The following is a 19,708-nucleotide window of genomic DNA, read 5'->3' as shown; positions in this document are numbered from 1 at the left end:
GATTTTAAGCAGCATTCCATAAAGTGCCCTGTGAGGATGTTGGATGGCTACAGAGACTTATTGACAGCTTGCATTCTGTATTGTTACAGCAAAGCTTTCCATTCTTAAATTGCTAGAACGCTGCTCCTTCTGCACTTTACTTCTCTAGGACACATGCATTTTGAATGTCTTTGATCTTACATAATCTTCTAACTACACAACTAAACCTTACAAACAAAGTCTCCTTTAATTCTGTGTTCCTGCATTTTAATTCTGTTATAGTACCTGTTTCCTCCCCACAATGCAAGATTCTGTAAATTTAAACAAGTACAAGCCAAACATTATATATAAATATTTAAATATTTATGCAACATACATATACACACACACAGACAGTACTTGCCATTTCATTCTGAAAATGAAAGAACACTTAAGCATGAAGTAAAAAAAAAAAAGACATGAAAGCACATATTAGGACATCAGTACTATTAAATCTCCCGAAATTGCTACAAATAGATGTTTACACAAGAACCCTAACAAGAAGTGCTGAAAAAGGAGTCTGGTTCAGAGACAGAGAGTTAAGAGCTCAATTCGCACCTTATTTAAATTTCAGTCTGGGTGCGTGCAGGAGACAGAGCAGGCTCTTGTCAAAGTGCCACTCCACGGCAGGTGGATGAGGGACGCGCTCCGGTGTCAGCACTCGCCGGTACATGGTGTGAGCGCCGGCTGCGCTCCATGCCAGCAATCCCTGCCTGCACAGCCAGGCATTTATCATCCACAGCCATTCCCACACTGCTCAATCGCGGGGCTACGCGAGAAACACCAAAGCGCTTCGCTGGTTGTTACCTTCGCAAACAACAAAATATCACCGTCCCTCCGTGCTGTGCTGCCCGCAAATCTGCGGCAATGATGCAAAGCAGCTTTCTTTTTTTTTTTTTTTTTTTTTAATTCCCTTTCGGAATACAAATGCCTGCCTTCTCCTATTGCTGCCTGTTCCTAGCCGAGACGCACTGTGGACAATAGTTTCTGAATCAGCGATACCTTCCCACACTGTTGGCAAACACTGAAGAAATAAATAATAACATTGTACTACAATCTCGGAAGAAAAGGGGGGAAAGAAAGTAAATAAACAAATTAAACCCCACCAGCTTATAAAAACAAAAAAAAAGCAAAGACAACATTAAAATACGGTGAAAACATGAGAAATACCAGCGGTTAAGGATGAGGATTAATGGGCAGCAGCGGCAGTTATTGCGGAGGCACGGAGAATCCTCCGTGCCTGGAACTCATGCGAGTAATGACCTCTCCAAGTGCTGAATCCCGCGGCTCCGGCACCCGCACACACGCACACACACACACACGCACACACACACAGACAAACACACACATCCCAACTTGGCAACTCCACCGCGCAATCACACCGGGGGCTGCCGGGGCCACGGAGCCCCGAGCGCTGCGGCGGACAGGGGATGAGAGCCCCGGGCATGTCGGCAAGTAAGAAGTGAAGAGCATTTACCGGCAGCGGCGGCGGCAGCAGGTTGAGCAGCCCGAGCGCCTCTCACCGTCTCTGGGCGATAACTTCGCACCGGTGCGGATTCCTTCAGTGAGGAGGGGACACCCCTTCCTTCCCTGCCCTTCCCCGCCTTCGCTGTGCTCTCGCTGCGCGTCCCGTCCCCGCTGACACCGGAGCGGAGGCAGCGGCGGCTCCGGGCAGCAGCGGCGGCGGCAGCAGCGCCTCAGCCTCGCGCCGCCCCCGGGGAGCGCGGGAGCCGCGGCCGCGGGGGGAGCGCGCGCCGGGAGAGCGGGCGGGAGAGCGGGCGGGCGGGCAGGGGGGAGCGCGCGCGCGCGCGCACGAGCCGCGGTCCCGAGGCGCGCGCACGGCCCTCCCCACGGGTGCCGTGCGCGCGCGCCGCAGCCAATCGCCGCGCTCGGTGCACGGGCGCGCGCGGCGGCGGCGGCGCGGGGACGGGGACGGGAGCGGCAGCAGCGGAGCCGCCGCCGGCAGCGCGTCCTTGGTGCCTTGACCGTCCCTGCGCACAGCGGGCCCCTGCCCCGGCCGGGCGCTGCCGCAGCGGCGCGGGAGGCGGGGACGCCACGAGTCTCCGGCGGCGGGATGCTCGTGCGGGCCGGGAAGGGATATGGGTCGGGAAGGGTCGCGGGTCAGGGGAGGATGCCGTTCGGTAGGGGATGCAGGTCAGGAGCGGACGCGGGTCAGAAAGGGATGCCGTTCGGGAGGGGAGCGTCCCTTCCCGCGGCCGCCGCTGCGCATCCCGAGGAGCGCGCGGAGGCGACAACAAAATCTGGGCAAGAGGGAAAAAAAAGAATTGTTCAAAAATCGCTTCCATCTTCTTGCCACGCGTTAGAGCCGTTCCAACGACTGTTGTCACTTCTGCAGAGCAGAATTGCTTTAGCCTCAATCATCGTTTTCTATATAATGTTCCTTCCAAACTGTGCACGGAATACTTATCTTTTCTCTGAAATCATTAAACGTTTACTATTATTTAACCTTTAATTTCTCCCACCACATTGCTACACATCTGCCAGACCTCCAAAAACATAAGTGTTAAAGCAAAGTAGATCAGGAAACAAGAGAGTGACAAAGTACAAGGCACAAGCTGATGGCAACCTGTAAAACTTTGTATTTTTGGCAAGGCCAGGAGGAAAGTAACCACTGAAATTAGCCAGGAATCAGAAACAGCAGCGAAAATGACATGGGCAGTGCACAACAGCAGGGCTAACGGTGCCACAGATCGACTTCATGACTATTCCATCCCACAGAAAATCCCTGTAGAGAAATGCAGCAAACTGGAGCACATTGGATTCGCTGTAGTTGGGAAAAGTGCACTGTAAATTTCTGATTAGAGAGAAACTACAGCAGAGTTAATTTTCCAACTGCAACTGTAGTTCTGTAACTGTCAACAAAGAGCAAGAGTTTTAAGGGGCAATCCAGAAACCAGCAGGGAAGCATCTCTCAGCTTTTCAAGGTTAATTGAGAAAAGGGGAGAGTTGAGCATATACTGGTAGAGCTTGGTAAATTACATGCAATGCTGTTGCTTGAGGACTGCATCTTTTCACAGGAGTGAAGGAGATCCACAGAACTACAACTTCTCCCTGGCCTCATCTCGTTCCATGGCATTTCACAGATTTCAAGATGTGTCCTTGTCTCTAAAGCTGTGGTCAAGATTTTAATGTATATGTGGTGATGTGTTGATTCTTTAGAGAAACTTGTGTACAGATATACTGTGGCACTCATTTTACTGGAAATAACATTTCTGCTTGAAAATAAAGTGGATTGCAGAAATGAATGCTAGAGAAGTCTTAAAAAGACTGCTGCAGTTAAGTAATGAGTTGTCCCTATCAGGAAAGAAGGACAGAATTACACTGAGGTTGGAAGTAAATCTTGTCAAACTACATTATGATGGATGCAAGTGTCAGTGAAAAAGGTAATGGAAAGTCTGTAATAGCAGTCCATAGAACATTTGACTTGATGCTTATGATGATTAGGCAAATTAACAAAATTCAGAATTCATTCAGCTCATACAATCTAAAGATACTGGAAATCTTCACCTCATTGGAGTGACATACAGAATATTAGAAAGCTACTTAAATAGACCAGTGATTCGAGAGAGAACAAGCAAATGGCTTATTAAATGCCATGCAGCAAGGGTTTGTTGCTGGTCAATTATGATGGATATGGGTTAATGGCACAGACCAAGCCAGTTGCCTTGACAAGGTGGCCTCATTTGTTCCACAGAGCTGGTGAAGTCAAGGTCAGGCATCTAGTGACAAAGAACACGGGTGACATTTCAGGTTGGGGGATTGTTTTCTGGAAGGCAGTTTACTGTAAGCAGCATTAGTTTGTCCTGGTGAATAACTGAGTACATGCTCCCACTGTTCTGGGTTAGTAAAGATGACAGCTGGGAGTGGATGAGTATCAAAACAAAAATAACCAGGAGTTACATGTCGAGGCAGTATCACTAAGACCAGTGTGGGAATACTGGCTCTGTGTCCACATTCAGGATTAAAGTTAACTATATAAATCCAGAATATCTGAGACAATTAATGTAAGTTTTAGAAGAATAACCGTGTCTTATCTCTAAAGTGAGTGTCCTAACAGAAGAGAGGGAACCATGCTTCCTCTTCCTCTTGTTCTCTGTTAAAATTGATCTTGGATTCCTTTAGATGTGGTGGTACAGCTTCAGTGGAAGGCAGGTTTGTTCTATCCCTTTTATCTGCAGGTAGGGGTATTCTCCTGGGAGTGGCAGTGAATATGCATGAGGCTGCAGAGAATAACTCAAACACCTAATTTCTTGGGTTATCCAAGTTTTTAACTACTGGATTAGTCAGTAAGTGGTGACCATAGGCTACTCCTCCTTCAGCAGATTTTAAATACATTAGCTCTGTTTAGCTCTTTGGAGGAAAGAATGTGCACGCCTACCTTCAAGAACAAGTTCCAGGCAGCAAATGTGAAGTGAATATAAGTGTATTTCTTCAGCTTTTATTGAGGTGTTTGGGGAATGAGACTGCAGCTGTGTCACTGCCCCGCTGCTGTTGCTGCATCAGCCAGTGCTCCATGGCTGAGCTGAAAAGGCACAGCCTGGAGCCTGCACATGTTCCCTGCTCCAGTCCTCAATGCCTTCAGGGGCTCTCTCAGAATCACCTAGTCACTTACACAGCCTGCTGACAGGAGAGCATCTTGTCCACTTTCAGAAGGGCCATGGCTCTCTCTTTTCACACTTCTTTGAAAAATTGACCTTCAGTGTGATTTGAAAGGAAAGAAGAAAGGAGGCAACAAGAAAGATTAGCAGTTTACTGGTGGTAACTGCTGGATGCCTGTCCTCTTGCCTTTTAAGCACATGTTTGAATTTTCTAACCTGGAACTGCTGATTTTTCAGTGTGTCCCTATACATCATTATTTCTCTATTAGTATGTATGTGCTCCACCACACACACTGCTATAGCTGGATCAAAACAGGCATGATAAAAGGATTTCTGGAAGCTGCTGCTATATAAATACATTTTATAATGAAGGGGAAATTTTATGAGTGCAGCTTGTTAGTAACAGGAACATTTTACCTATGGAACGTGCATTCTGGTCTTGCTTAGATTCAAAATAGGATCTTTCTGGAAGTTATATTGCATCTCACATGTAAGTTACAGGATTGATGGAGTGGTTACCTGGGGGAAGTTCACTGGCTGGCATCACACAAGAGGTCACTCCAGCTGATAACCATAATTTTTTCCAAACCTGTAAGCTGGAAATTGTGAAATGCAATGATCCATTGAAACAACATAGGACTCCTCAGAATAAAGAGAGAGCTTATCTTCCTGAACAATGCCTCTCAAATATTTTAATGTGTTGTAAAGAGGATTATTTTAATTAATTGGTACAATTTCCTACCTTTATCATATATACTGCAATATCATTAGTCAGTCGTGCACCTGATTTAAATGTCCAGTTTTCATTCTTAATCCTATGTCTGCAATTGCATAGTAAGAAATAATGGAAAAATTAATAATAATTTAAAAATACACATATGAATATCTCTCTGTTCCAAAGAAGTAACCACACCATGGTATGGGAGGAGCAGCTGTTTATCATGTAGTGAGCACCTAGCAGAAAAGGAGTGGCATGATACAGAATTTTAACACACTGGAATTCCCTTTTTTGGTAATTCAGTAAGTGTGGTGTATGTTTGACATTGCAATAAGCGAGTTTGTGTCACCTCCTAAATATTGCCAGAAGCTGTGTGTAATTCATCAGATAAGAAGAAAGGAAAGGTGTTGAAATTGTACTAGTATTTTCAGGTAGTTTGCAGTCTCTTTAGCCTTTTTTTCTTCCCTTCCCTTTTATAGGCAGCCTTATTCTTATCATTGTAAGAATGATAGCCTGTCTTTGAAGTGGCTCAAATGGAAGCACCAAGCAGGTAGAAAGCCACTTGCAATGTGCTTGAACAGCTCTCAACAATGCAAAGCCATCAACAAAGTTGCAGTTTTGGAAGAAGAAGGGGGAAAAAAATAAGATGGAAAGTCCTTCCACCTGCTCAGTGGAAAGTTAAGAAAATGTGAAGACTTTTATAGGCATGGAATGCTGTTGTACTTTGAGGAATTGCTGTCTGCAGATGAGCAGGTTCAGCATGCACAGCCATCCCTAGTGGATGCAGAACTCCCCAGAGCACCACCTGTGTGCCATGGTGTGTGTTCTGTACACAACCAACTCTGAACTGACACACCTGACCTCTCTTTTCACTACAGCTGACCACAAATAGTTGAAAGGAATTTGAAAGACTATGGCTGTCAACAAAGTGTAAAGTGCATTAGTACCAGCTGGAAGCAAATGATGAGTCTTTGCTCATCTGGCTGGCCAAGAGGAGAATTCACCAGTCACTGAGAATTTTTGTGTTTAAATTGTTCAGCTCTCAGGAGAAAACACATTGTGGGTGTTAAAATTAGGTGCCTTGCTTCCTACCAATTCTGTAGTTACTGTGCTAAGAATGCTTATGTGATGATCCTAAACCGCTAATACAATTGTTAAATAAAGACATAAATATCAAGGCCATTCTTACTCTGTGAATCAGGAGCCAGGTCTCTTACCTTTTTCTGGCCCACCCAGTTACTGGAGCCATACTGGTTTCCAATGCCAGTTCCTAAACACTGAAATCTGAGTATTGCCATTGCTGTTGTAACATTAATGGAAGATACAGTTGTTAACTATTCCTCAGTTTGGTTTGGCAAGCTCCTGTCTGAGTGTAATTGCAGTGTTAATTCTCTCAGCCATTTTAATGTCTCTGGCACCACAGAGGATGAACAGTTTCACTTGTATTCCTGCTGCAATTACTGAGAGGTTGTAGCCATTACATTAAGAAAAATTATTTGCTTTATGTACTTGTCTGTATATGGTTTTTGAGAGCGGGAGAAAATACCACCAGGTGATTATGATAAAAACCATGGAGGTCAGGGGCTGTTCTGGATGGCAACAATGAGTTCACTGACAAAGCGAGCTGAGGATAAATTCAACATTTATTTCTGATGTCAGGAGTGATTTTAGCTCAGCTCTGCCTGAAGTGGTATTGGTGTGGATGAGGTACCCACAGACACACACTCTGCACGAGACGGAATGAGGCTGATTTTGGGTAAATGGCACCACACACAGACAGTTCTAGTACCTAGTCTAAGTGAAAGGTCACTTAGATTGTTTTAGTCACAAGCGGTAGAATGAAATATCTGGAACATTATACAGAGAAGGAAAAAAAGGCAAGTAGGAATGGGTAAAGGATGAGGTAGCTATTTTACATAAGACTGAAATCACTTCAGTCAGTCCAAGATTTGAAGCCAGCCTCAAAAGCAATGTTAAGTTTGCAGTCTGCTTCAGCAGGGAGCCTGTGAACTGGAAGGTGCATAAGAAAATGCAAGGAATAACTGGGGACACAATGAAGAGAAAAAAACCCAAAAAAACAAAAAACAAAACAAAACAAACCTCAAAAAACAACAAAGAAACAAAACAAACAAAACCCACAGAAAACCAAGGCAAAACTAGAAGTGTCCAATACATAAACAGGATGTGCAGTTTGTGACAGTTTGCCTTGTGAGTGATACACATCTACCCTTATATGAACTGCCAATGCAAACTTCACCAACAGAATTTGTTCCTTTAAAAAAAAAACACTCTGGAGACTGAGGGAGGAATTAGAGGGTGGGGAAAGTGGAATTTGTTGTCTAAAAATACTTTCACAGATCAGTGAATATTTAAGCTTTCACAGGCTCACTTCCCATTATGAAATATAATAGAACAATATTTTTTTCATTTTCTTAGTACACAAGAACTATCAAGGGAATGAAAAATACTAGATAATAATAAAACAACATAAATTTTCAGAATTGGGATAACATTTTTTTTTCCAACAGGTAGCATGAATTCTCTGGCATTGCACAGCATTTTTAATAAAATAATTAAATATTAGAGGTGGGTCTTTAAGGAAGCTGTTAGTTAATTTTATTTTGCTCTGTTCAACCTTAATTTGGCCCCGTCTTTCATTGCTAACTTTTATGTTCTGTGCCTTCTTATGCCCTCTTTTCTTTAAATGCAAAGTATTTCCTTGAAAAGGACTTCCATACAAGCACACAAAAGTATTCAGCTGCTTAATTTATCTTCTAACAAAATCCAACAACTCCATTCAGGATCAGAGCCCTTTTTTTGCTACTGACTAAAGAGGATGACACAGTCCTCTCTCTGTGAAGGTCGTGGTTTAAGTGCCTGATTTCCTGAATACTGTATGAAAGAAGGATGATGAACTTAGCTGTTATCAGCTACTTTGTGTGAGGAAAGGTGCAAGATAAAGAGGAACTTTTCATGCCTGATCTCCTTTCATTATCTGTTGTGTTAAACTGCACTGAGCAGTCTCCCTGAGAAGCCCAATATTTAATGCATTGGCTACAGCAGCACTGGGCAATAGATTTATAAAGTGATATGGTAGACACAGTTTACTTGCTGTAAATATGTATAATGCAAAGAAACACGTCCATTTATCACTTCTACCAGTATGAACTCCTGCAATGCAAAAAGAAATTAAAACAGCCATAGAAGAATGGAAAGTTTGAGCAGAAAATATGTTTTCAGGGATGTATAATCTACAATGTGTGTTTTAAGGTTCCAAAAATACCAATAATCACTAAAAAAATGATTTTTTCATCACTAATGAAGCATGATTTTTTAACTGTAGATAAATAGGAAGGAATAAACCAAAACCTAATTGAAGGGTTTATTAGGTCTGGATGTTTTATAAAGTTGAAATTTAAAATGCTGTAAAAGGGAAGAGAATGCAAGTAATCCAAGGAATAAAGAGAATATTTACTCAACAAGACTGGTTTAATGTGTGTTTTCTTTTCTGTTGTTTTCTTATTTTAATACATATATATAATTTTTAAAAATGTCATGTTTGCCATATAAAATCTGCCAACTTAGGGATCCACAATTTCCTTCTAGGTTTAATGTCACTTCACTGTAATTTTTCTGTATTTTCAAACAGTTTCACTTTCTGTGCTCATTAAAGCAATTATTTCTTTGCCTCCAAAGGAATTTGAAAATGCTGGTTAGCACCAGCACTTGCTAAGCTAGTTATTTTAATAGGTTATTCTTCCTATTCTCTTCCAAAGGCATGTAGGTATACTTCAGTTATTTAAAATACATGTGTCAGTGCTCTCACATTATTCAGTGCAAAATGTGAAAACAGCACATTTTCACACTGATACAAGTTTGCAGAACTGACATTTGTGAAACTGTATTTATATGTTTTCTGCATTCTTCTGTCCTATTAGTGTTAAAAAGGTGCAGGGGATCCTTTGTACTATTTCTGTCATAATTTCTGATTTCAGGAAAAAAAGAAGGTGTAAACTGAGACTGTCAGATCCTCAATGACAGCATATACATAGGATATAAAGGTGCCTGAAAAAGAGAACTTTAAATCCTTTCACTATCTCCTGAGGAATTGAAACTTATTTTACTAATACCAACATTACTTTTTCCCAAATTATCACTATTGAAATAGCAAACTGATATAGAAACTCTGAAATATAATATATTCAGTATAAAATTTTGCACAAAAAAAATGAAATATAGAAAATCAAATGCAGTCTTTACATTGCTAGTAAGATTCTGGAACTGCAATTCACTCATCCTTGAGTTCATCATACACAATTTATCCTGAGAATGCTGCAGTCTCCCAGGTTTGATGACCTGCTTCACTTCAAGAAAACCTTTTCCAGTGTTCCAAATAAATATGACTAAATATAATGAAGGATATGTGGCAGCTCTGTAAGAAGACACAATCCATACTAATTCATTCATGTTCAAATTCAAACTCCAACCCATGTCTAACAATGGGCCACACAAAACTTGGTGTCTGTCCCTGACACCAATTGTTGCTCCTGGCATAATTAAGATTGCCTCTGGCAATTAATCACCTTGCATGCCAACAAACAGTGTAATTATCTTCATTAGCCTCCTGCATGGGAGCCTGCCCTTTGTGCTGTGGGGCAGGAGCTGCAAACACCCAGCTGGCTGCTGAAGGGATGAGGACTACCTGGAAGGGAGGAGGAGTCCATGGAAGGGAGGAGGATTCCATGGAAGGGATGAGGATTCCGTGGAAATAATGTGGATTCCATGGAAGGGATGAGGATTTCATGGAAGGGAGTAGGATTTCATGGAAGGGACCTGGATTCCATGGAAGGCAGGAGTCCATGGAAGGGATAAGGATTCCATGGAAAGAATGTGGATTCCATGGAAGGGATGAGGATTCCATGAAAGGGAGGAGAATTCCATGGAAGGGAGCTGGATTCCATGGAAGAGACCTAGATTCCATGGAAGAGACCTAGATTCCACGGAAGGGACACCGATTCCATGGAAGGGACACAAATTCCATGGAAGGAATGCAGATTCCCTATAAGAGACACAAATTCCATGGAAGGGAAGCAGATTCCTTATAAGGGACACAGATTCCCTATAAAGGACACAGATTCCATGGAAGGGACACAGATTCCATGGAAGGGAAGCAGATTCAGCCATCCCAGGGGCTGCCCCTCTGGGAGGGGGCCAAAGGCAACTCCAGCTCCGAAGGGCTGGGCTGGCACTCTGTGCTTTAAATGTGACTCCACTGTAGGAATAGGAAAGCCATAGGAAACCCAAGTCTGTTTCAAGACCATGATTTTGCATTTTCAGCTTCCCCATATATTTTAATGAAAGACAAACAAAATTATGGACAGTGCAAATTATTTTTCTCAAGTGAGAAAGAAAAGAGAGGATGCCAGGCTAATTTATTTGCTTTTGTTTGCATCTCTTTTTCCATGATTATCTTAACAAATGAGTTTACTAGCAGGAATGTTTGGTAAAATAATGAAGCAAATATTGTTAAATATTGTGATTATTCATAGCAGAACCTATAAGTCATGTTTCTCCAATTGGAAAAGAGAAATGTGTTGCACAACCTACGTACCCATTCAAAAAGAGCTTGAATATTCAAAAAGCTCTGCTTATGAATGAATTACATAAAAAATTATGCATAGATATTATTCAGCAAACAGTTTGAACATATACATCAGAAAAACTAGTTTGTTTGGAAAACTTGCAAACACATAATGGAGCAAAGAAATTATTCATTATGAATTATTTGCACAGCATCTGTCTTACTTTCTCATGTTAATTGCCTCTGCTAAACCACATTTTCACCCCCTCAGTATGTAAATTTAAATGATTTTGCATATTCTCTGAATATCCAGTAAATGCAAGTTTCATTACCTTACCGCTTACATTTTTTTCTCTCTAATTGTACTGGCATTTATATAATTTTAAAATTTGACCTACCAGCTTCCTGTAGATTGCAACCTTTTCCTCTGGATTCTGATTATTGCCTATAAAAGAAAAAAAACCAAAACCCACATATTAAAAAATTAAGCCCATGCACATTGACTGCATTTGTGAAAGATCTCATAAGGTGTGTGTTAATTCCTCCTGTGTTTATAAAAGCTAGGGCTTGTTTTTAATCACAACACTTTAAATGTAATTATTACAAATCTAGGACATGACCCACAATTGATTGGAATTACCACAGAAAATTTTACTGACTTCTCAAAATTTAGAGCAGAACTCCTACAGGAACTGGGTGATGTATCACCATATCCTTTTGTGCTTCTACACTCTTGTGTAGAATTATCTGTTCTACAAATATAAGCTGATACATCAGGCAGTCTGACTTCCTGCAAAAATATCTTTTTATCACCCTGAATTTTGTGAAATTTTGGTTCTTAGACCATTGACTCATGTTGTCTCTCAAAGAAACACCATGAGAAGAAAACATGCACGTGGTATTCTATCTTTTCTTTGCCATCACTTCACACCACCAGCAGAAATAAATGTCTTGTCCAAAGCTGTCTGCTCTTAGAAAATAATTGCAAGTTTAACCCTTCGGGCCTGTGAACAGAAACAACCCCCTGGCAAAATCTGTCCCCTGGGTCACTGAGAATGGGCCAGCCAAGAGAAGCCTCAGGATTGTCTCTCCTTTATCAGCACACACTTTGGTAGAAACCTGCAGAAAGCACCCAGAAAGCCTCAGTGCTGTGCAGAAGCCAAGCTCTTTGAGAAGCACAAATACACACTTTTCTAATGGCATAAAACCTTCTGGTTAGTATTCCATTCTCAATGTACCACAAAATGCATAACCCCTGAAATTATTGTTTCTACTTTATACTGAGGTTACAAAACACTGTGTTTACATGGGTAGAACTAAACATCCTTATTCATTTATTTGCTGAGGGCAGGAACCTGGCTGAATGCTTACAGGAAGTGTTTTTCAGCAGCCATTAGTTTGACAGTGTTCACAGGGGTCTGAGGATGAGGGAAGAGATGAGGATCTGACTCCATGTTTCAGAAGGCTTGATTTATTATTTTATGATATATATTATATACTAAAAGAATAGAAGAAAGGATTTCATCAGAAGGCTAGCTAAGAATAGAATAGCAAAGAATGGTAACAAAGGCTTGTGTCTCAGACAGAGAGTCCGAGCCAGCTGACTGTGATTGGCCATTAATTAGAAACAACTGCATGAGACCAATCACAGATCCACTTGTTGCATTCCACAGCAGCAGATAACCATTGTTTACATTTTGTTCTTGAAGCCTCTCAGCTTCTCAAGAAGAAAAATCTTAAGGAAAGGATTTTTCATAAAAGATGTCGGTGACAATTAGTCCTTTGTCAAGACACAGGAAGCAGATCCTACTGCCTGCACATCACTACTAAAAACTCAAGTTTTCTACCATCCTCATGGATTAAAACATGGGAAAAGAACTCAGAATATACGGTTATGATACAGTATTTTTTCATCAATATGAAATTTCACTAACTTGTGCTCTACAGGTATTTGTGGGTCATAAGAGAATTTCTGTCTCAAGAAGTTCCCAGTGCACCACAGAGACCTCAGCACTATTTTCTGCTGCTGATCCATCCACCCTTCTGTGCTGTAATGCACCAGGCCTGGCTGTCAGATCACATCTGAAATGAGCAGCACCAATGCAATTTTGGGCCTCATCTTCAGCAACTCATTTTTTTGTAATATACCTTTAGGCTACTAAACACATCCATAGGTTTCTCCTCAGGACAGGATGTGCTGTCCTGTATGCTTTAGCAGCTCAGTGAGCTGAGCTGATTCAAATGAGCCTTGAAATGTTAAATACAACTTGTAATATCAAACACTCTCATAGCAAATAATTTTCTTCCCCTGGATCCTAGGGAGATTAAGGACTCATGCAGTGACTGAAATGTCCACTACTTACATCAAATACCCCAGCACTGGCTATATCATTATCTGCTCACTGGAGGAATGGCTGGAAAATACAACTTGTGACTTTATTTGTAAATCAAGCATTTAAGGAGCATCTCTCAGGTCCATATGGCAACAAGTGGAGGTGAAATGTTGAGTAACTGTGTCACAGTGTGACCAAAGCTTTCATGTACAACCCTGAAGTGATGTTTTCTTTGTAACTGGTGTAGAAATTAATTTTTGGGTGGCAGACCCAACTAAATGCAGTGGGACTGCACTTCAAATTTTCCTTCCTTCTGCTTATCTCAAAGCTCAGAGAAAGAAGTTGTCCTTCTTTACTGTTTTTCTGGTTTTGCTTTCATATCTTGCAGCAGTGTTTGTTTACAGCTTGCTTACCTTCCTTTCCTACTCAGCTGAATTAAGATGAAGTCTGGTTTGAATCATCCAAAATGCCTTCACCCAAACCACTCCTGTGTGTTCAGTGCTACTTCTTTCCCCCCCTTTTGCTTTGCAGATGCGGAAGAGACACTTAGAGAAGGGTGCTCATTCTTCTTGACCTCCTGGGCCTGCCCTGTTTGCCAGCGCATCCCCTGTGTCCCAGTGCTGAGCCTGAGCTGGGTCTCCTGCCCTAATTCTGGCACCTTCTCACTGACACACATTTTTGTGCTATAATTAACTTAATTATCATATCATAAAGCAGCAGCATGATTTCGATCTATGCACTTCATGGTAGCCTTATACAAACCAAATATTTTGAAAGGTAATTAGTAAGGAACTCAGTGTGGAAACCAAGAGGTTGTGTTTTCCAGGACTGGTGTTCTCATTGTAAATGCAGTCACACACAGGATCAAATGGCTCTGGAGATGCTGCTTGAAAAACTCTGAGAATGGCAATAGACTATAAGTGGGCAGACCTCAGTGTTGCAAACAATTAAAAGAATTATATTAGCATATAGAAAATAACCCTTTCTAAATCACATTTATTTCAGGAGGAATGTGGAGTCTTGATACCTCTGTGGAACAACTGTTAACTGCATAATGACAGCCACAGCATACAGAAATGAGTAGGGAGTACTTTCATGGAAAGCATATTGTCATTTTCCTTGCACTGAAAGTCAAAGGCAATTAAAACATAATTTAATTAGAGAATATCTTATCAGCTGTAAAAAGTAAAATTGATTGATATGCAGTGTAGGGATAACTTGGCTGCTGCTATTTGTAAAGTGATGCTGAGGCTGACAAATTAGTCACTTGGTTTTTTTATTTGATAATTTCATGTATTTTTATATTTTCTTTCACCACTGAAAGCATTTAATTAGCTAATGTTTGATTGCTCATTGTTTGGAAATGGAAAATGTTACAACTGCATTGTGATTTGAAGAGTTGTTGGCCTTGAGATTAAGCATCTTGCATGACTACATCCTGCTCTCTCATTACTAAAAATATTTATCTGATAATAGGATTTTTCCTATGATTATTTTTGTCTGTGTTACCATCCAATAAGATGTTTTAGTCTCCAGATAACACATCACATGAAGCTGGAAGCAGGTCAGCATAGCTGAGAGCAGCTCCACACGAGTGAGCAATCTCCTCACTTGGAAGAATCCGTATAACCGACCCAAGGGCTGGATTTGGCCAGACAAGGAGGAGCCAGTCAGGAGGGATGAGCACTGACAAACCAACAAACCTGTTTCTATTTTTAAAAAGCCACAAAACAAAAGGGATAGCCAATTTATTTGTTTTTCCTTAAAGTATCCCTCTTCCATTCATTAAACCCAAAATTGGTCCTCGGTCATTACTTCAGTAATGAGTTGCAGGGTGGTTTGAGTTAATAAATATTAACACAATATCCAGGTGTCCTTTTCTGTTAATTATATTCTTAAGAAGAGGGAGAGTTGATGACATGGCCTCATGTTTTTTTGGCTATTTCTAATATTTCTCTTCTGCTAAGAGAATACAAGCAGACTAATGTCCATATGGATTCCAAATTAATGCATTACTTCCCTCAGAATGAGCACTTCTACAAAAAAATTCTAGGGTACTTTCAAAGGACTAGTAAATAAATTCATTAAATAATTTAAATTAAATCATAAATTAAATCAGTAATTTAAATTAAATTCAACACTTGACTAAAACCAGATGCCAGTGCTTTAGGGGTGGAATTCCTGAACTCTGTAATGTCTCTGTCCATAGAACTTCTACTGCATTTGTAGGGATTAACTGGGTAAAGAGATTAATCTTTGCTTGACTAAAATAATACCTTCAAGTTAGATTTTTTGTTGTTGTTGATCTTTGTGTGTGGTTTTTGGTCTGTTTTCTTTTTAAAGGTTTCAGGTCAGTTTGGTTTTTTTTCTATATATGAATCCATTCTTCTTGGGTCTACCAAAATCTTTTTGGAGTGTGGCAGTTGTTGTTTTTCCCTGCCAGGAAAATCTACGTAGGGGCATTTATTCCTGTGAAGCCCAGTTTTCTATGTGGGCTAACTTCTTTCAGAGTGGAGGCCCATAACAATTGAATATGATTAATAAGGTAATTTCTGCTTTGCTCAAGGAAAGGATATCAGTGCACGCGTACACCTTTCTATATTAGAATCAATTTCAGAGGATAGGTTTTCATATTAAATAGGTTATGAATAAGAATGGTCTCATTTAGATGCAAGAAAATATACAGAATTCTGTATAAATATTCTAACAGTCTGAGAAGGGAAAGTAATTTGAAGAAGTAACTCATTAGGTCTGACTTCACAGTGATACATTTAATTAAAAAAACAACTAAATCAATTAGTTGTTTCTCAGATTGTTGGAGACAACTGCTCTCAGGTCTATCAGGTGTTATATATATATAAGTATAAAACATATACAATAGATATCATATTAATGCAATTGCTTCTCTGTGAACTGGTGTTTAGGAGCTGGTTGAAAAAGATTATTTCATTCTAAAAATTCACCCAAAAAGCTGCTAAAAACAGCATCATGTTACTGAAGACTCATAAGTACACTGCTAGAGATGTATATTAATTACACAATCTACTGCAGTTGAAAATGTCCCTGCTCAGGGCAGGTGGTTGGCCTTAGATGACCTTTAAAGGTCTCCTCCCACCCTAACTAAGTGATATTCTCTGATTCTCTGAACTAATACCAGAAATCAATTTAAAAGTTTGTGAACAAAACCACTGAGAAAGGCTTTAGCTGCATCCAAAAGGGATGTTTCATGAAAAGCCATGCAGTTAGTAGGTTAAAATATTAAAGAAATTAACCAGGAATTAGTTATTATTTCACCAATTAAAAGTAATCATCAAGCAGTAGTTACACAGCCTAATAAAATACCTCTGAGTTTTGCTGCTCATTATAAACATCTCTGTACTTCACATACTTTGTACCCTGAATGTATTAAAAACACCTGAAAGCAATGGGTTTGCCAAAAAGGCATGATCACATTTAAATAAATAACAAAACAACTTCTCAGAAGTGATGGCAGGCATGAGCAGCGTGCACAAACTGTTAGCTCCCCTCCAATTAATTTTCCAAGATGCTTAAAGCTCTCATGCTCATCTGTGGAGATAAAAACCTTCCCCAGTCTGTGCATGAAGGTGCCATTGTTTTCCTTATTGCTGTTCAAAATATTGTACCACTCTTGAGTGAGTGTGTAAAGAATTCAGAAAAAAAATGCCAGTTTGTGGGATTAATTTTGTGCTTTCAGTGTATTTCACACAACTGGGGCTGGGTTCTGCCACTGCATCCACAAACAGGCTCCCCACAGGTGCTCACACCAGTGGGCTCAAGTGTCTGCAGGAACACAAACTGTACTGTGAGGCAGAGAGTGAGACTCCTAATTTAAAAGATCCAGCTGTATTTTTTGAGTCTTCATTACCTTTACAGGGAGTAAAGAGCAGCTCTAAGCCAGCCAGCCAGCCAGATAAAAGCCTCCTCTCCTCAGTTACAAGGAGATCTATAAGAGGGATATCTGCTCTTTGCTGTATTATTTTGTATGTTTTTTATGGGGAAGATAAGGAATATCTTAAGGAACGTATTACAGAAATGAAATTTACTGAAATAGTTTAACTTTATATATTGATAATCAAAAATATTTTTGTTTAGTCTAAAATTCCCCTGGAGAAAAAAAAGAAAGATTACGTGAAATATGTGATGTAAAGACATTTCTCCTAAATACATATTAAAGAAGAGTTCACTGCAGACAAACAATAAGTTCTGGGAATGCAATTCTCTAACAGCCTGGAGGAGATGGCTGTTTTAAACAAGAGTGATTTCCTGAGCCAATATACATCTGGGAAGCTGAAGAATGCTGGCAATGTCCACCTCAATGGCAGCAACCACACAGTCCAAATCTATGCCTGCCCAAATCTCCCTTTCCTGTTTAAAAATCCTTCTCAAATCATCTGAAGCTAGCAGGAGCCTGTCAGATGTTGTTATGAATTACATAAGATAAAAAAAAGGATTGGGAGGAAGGCTCTGCATGGTGACAGAATGTGTTTTGAGTATAAAATGTTTCTTTTGAAAATTGCAGAACCATTGGGTTTTTACTAATGTGACCACTTTCTTAAAAAATCGTTAATACTTCCTAAAAGAAATCTGCAAATAAGAAACTAGGACAGGCAGTAATGCATTTTGATTCATATTTCACTCAGAAGAATCCCAAATCCTGACACAAACACTGCTGATCATGGCCTGCTGTAGACTCCAGGATAATCACTGCTCTAAAAGGAGCTTGGTCCCACCTTCCCAATGGCAGGTTTCTAATAGAGTACGAGAAATCCTCAAAAGTTCTTTCGGGTGATGGCAGACCTGACTAAAATGGTAATGGATTTTTGGCCAAGAAACTCAATATAAAGGCAAATAGAGAAGAGCTGTGTTAGTCAAACAGAAGTTATTGGGCTCAGAACAGAGTAAATGGATGAAATGACAGATATGCTGGAGAGAAGGTCAGGTTACACAGTGTAATGATCCTCTTTGGCCCACAGCAGGTGATCCCGCTCCAAGTCTGTAATTCCTGTACCTCCACTGATTTATTTGTGAGCCCATACACAGTAATGATACCTGTGCCTGATTACTGACACGTTTGGCCATCAATGATGTCAGTAAAAATGTGTTTAAGTAGAATTATGACTTGCATGTTTTTAATTTCACGGCAAGATCAAGGCCTAAGGAAGAGAACAGGCATATTAATTTCCTAATGGGAAAGCATAAAGTGCATTTTTGTTCCCTGTTTCCCACCATTGGTATTAGCAGTGCAGCTTCTCTGCAGCAATGAAGGAGCTGGAACAGAAAAGTCCCAGGAGCTGTAACATCAAAACTCTGTGGGTTTTTTCAGAGCCCTCCAACTGGCACTGTGCTGTGTGCTACCATTCACATCACAGCTCCCTACAAGGAGGCTCTGCTGATGGCACTGGGAATTTTGACAAGGAGAAGTCCATTCATGTGCTGAGTCATGATGATTTACAGATGATCTCCATGCAAGTCAAATTTTTACAAAGAAATCAAGCAGCGTCATGAAGTAAAACCAGAGTTCTGAGCTCACCTATTTCTGGTTCTGATTCCTGACTCTGTAAAATGGACACTTAGTGTGTATTTTGTAAAACAATGCAGTTGGCTTTTTGCTTTCAAGCAACATTAAGAAAAAAAATGAGAACTAGTAAATTACAGTATAAATATTCTGGAGACCTAACTCTAAATTATTGCAGCCTTGCAGAGCCTACTGTTCCTCATATGTGCATTTTACTTCATATGCACAATACAAACCTGGTGCTTAAAGAAATCTGTATCATACAAACTTGTAATATCAAATACTAATATTTGCTAATAACACAATGCAACTAAAAATTCATGTGAATATACAAAAGGGAAAATCTTGCATTTACACTTGGTGTATCCTTCTGCTCTTACAAATATTTTGGGTGTTTTCACAGACTTTCCTCATTATCCAATTTTCAAAATAAAGTCCTGAAAGATACCTAAAGCTGTTCATCAGGACACAATAGTTACTTGTATGCCATTTGCCACTTTTTTTTCAATAAGTAAACACAGTATAATGACATAGGGGAGGAAAAAAAAGCCTCATATATACACAAGAAAGCCTACTAGCCCCTTACTAAAAGTCAGGAAAACTAGTTTTACTTTCTAAAGACTTATGGTTTCCTATAACAAATATCCATGTTCAATTGTATTAATATCATTATTTGAACCAGAAATATTGCTTTAGCAGGTAATCTGTCCAGAAGATTTTCAAACATTCCATAAAGTGGATTTTGGTTAAGAGAAAGTGTTTGCTATACATATTATATTGCTACTCTATCAGTTTCTGCTTTGTTATTCTTAAAAAGGTTTTTTGGCTTTGCTTAGTCTTCACCTATTTGCTGTTCATTACTCAAAGCAAATAAATTGGAGTCATGTGATAATGTCAAAGCTG

General features: G+C 40.2%; 1 protein-coding gene across 13 annotated transcripts in view; it reads right to left on the bottom strand.

The window, feature by feature from the left end:
* The window catches only part of TENM2 (teneurin transmembrane protein 2), a 612,801-nt gene extending 611,581 nt beyond the window's left edge, over positions 1–1,220 (bottom strand). For 10 of the 13 annotated variants that reach the window (XM_054288117.1, XM_054288121.1, XM_054288122.1 and 7 more), the window contains exon 1: positions 1,189–1,219. The gene's annotated coding sequence lies outside the window, so the exon portion shown is untranslated. Of the gene's footprint in view, positions 1–1,188 lie in introns of all 13 variants that reach the window. The other 3 variants (XM_054288118.1, XM_054288120.1, XM_054288119.1) reach the window with 1 other exon arrangement.
* Between the last annotated feature and the right edge of the window lie 18,488 nt (positions 1,221–19,708).

This window comes from Melozone crissalis, unplaced genomic scaffold (assembly GCF_028551555.1).
Source record: "Melozone crissalis strain CALT ecotype California unplaced genomic scaffold, PUWL_Pcris_2 ptg000061l_1, whole genome shotgun sequence".
Classification (NCBI taxonomy): domain Eukaryota; kingdom Metazoa; phylum Chordata; class Aves; order Passeriformes; family Passerellidae; genus Melozone; species Melozone crissalis.
Note: the sequence above shows the minus strand (reverse complement) of the source record. Positions and strands in the feature narration are given on the sequence as shown.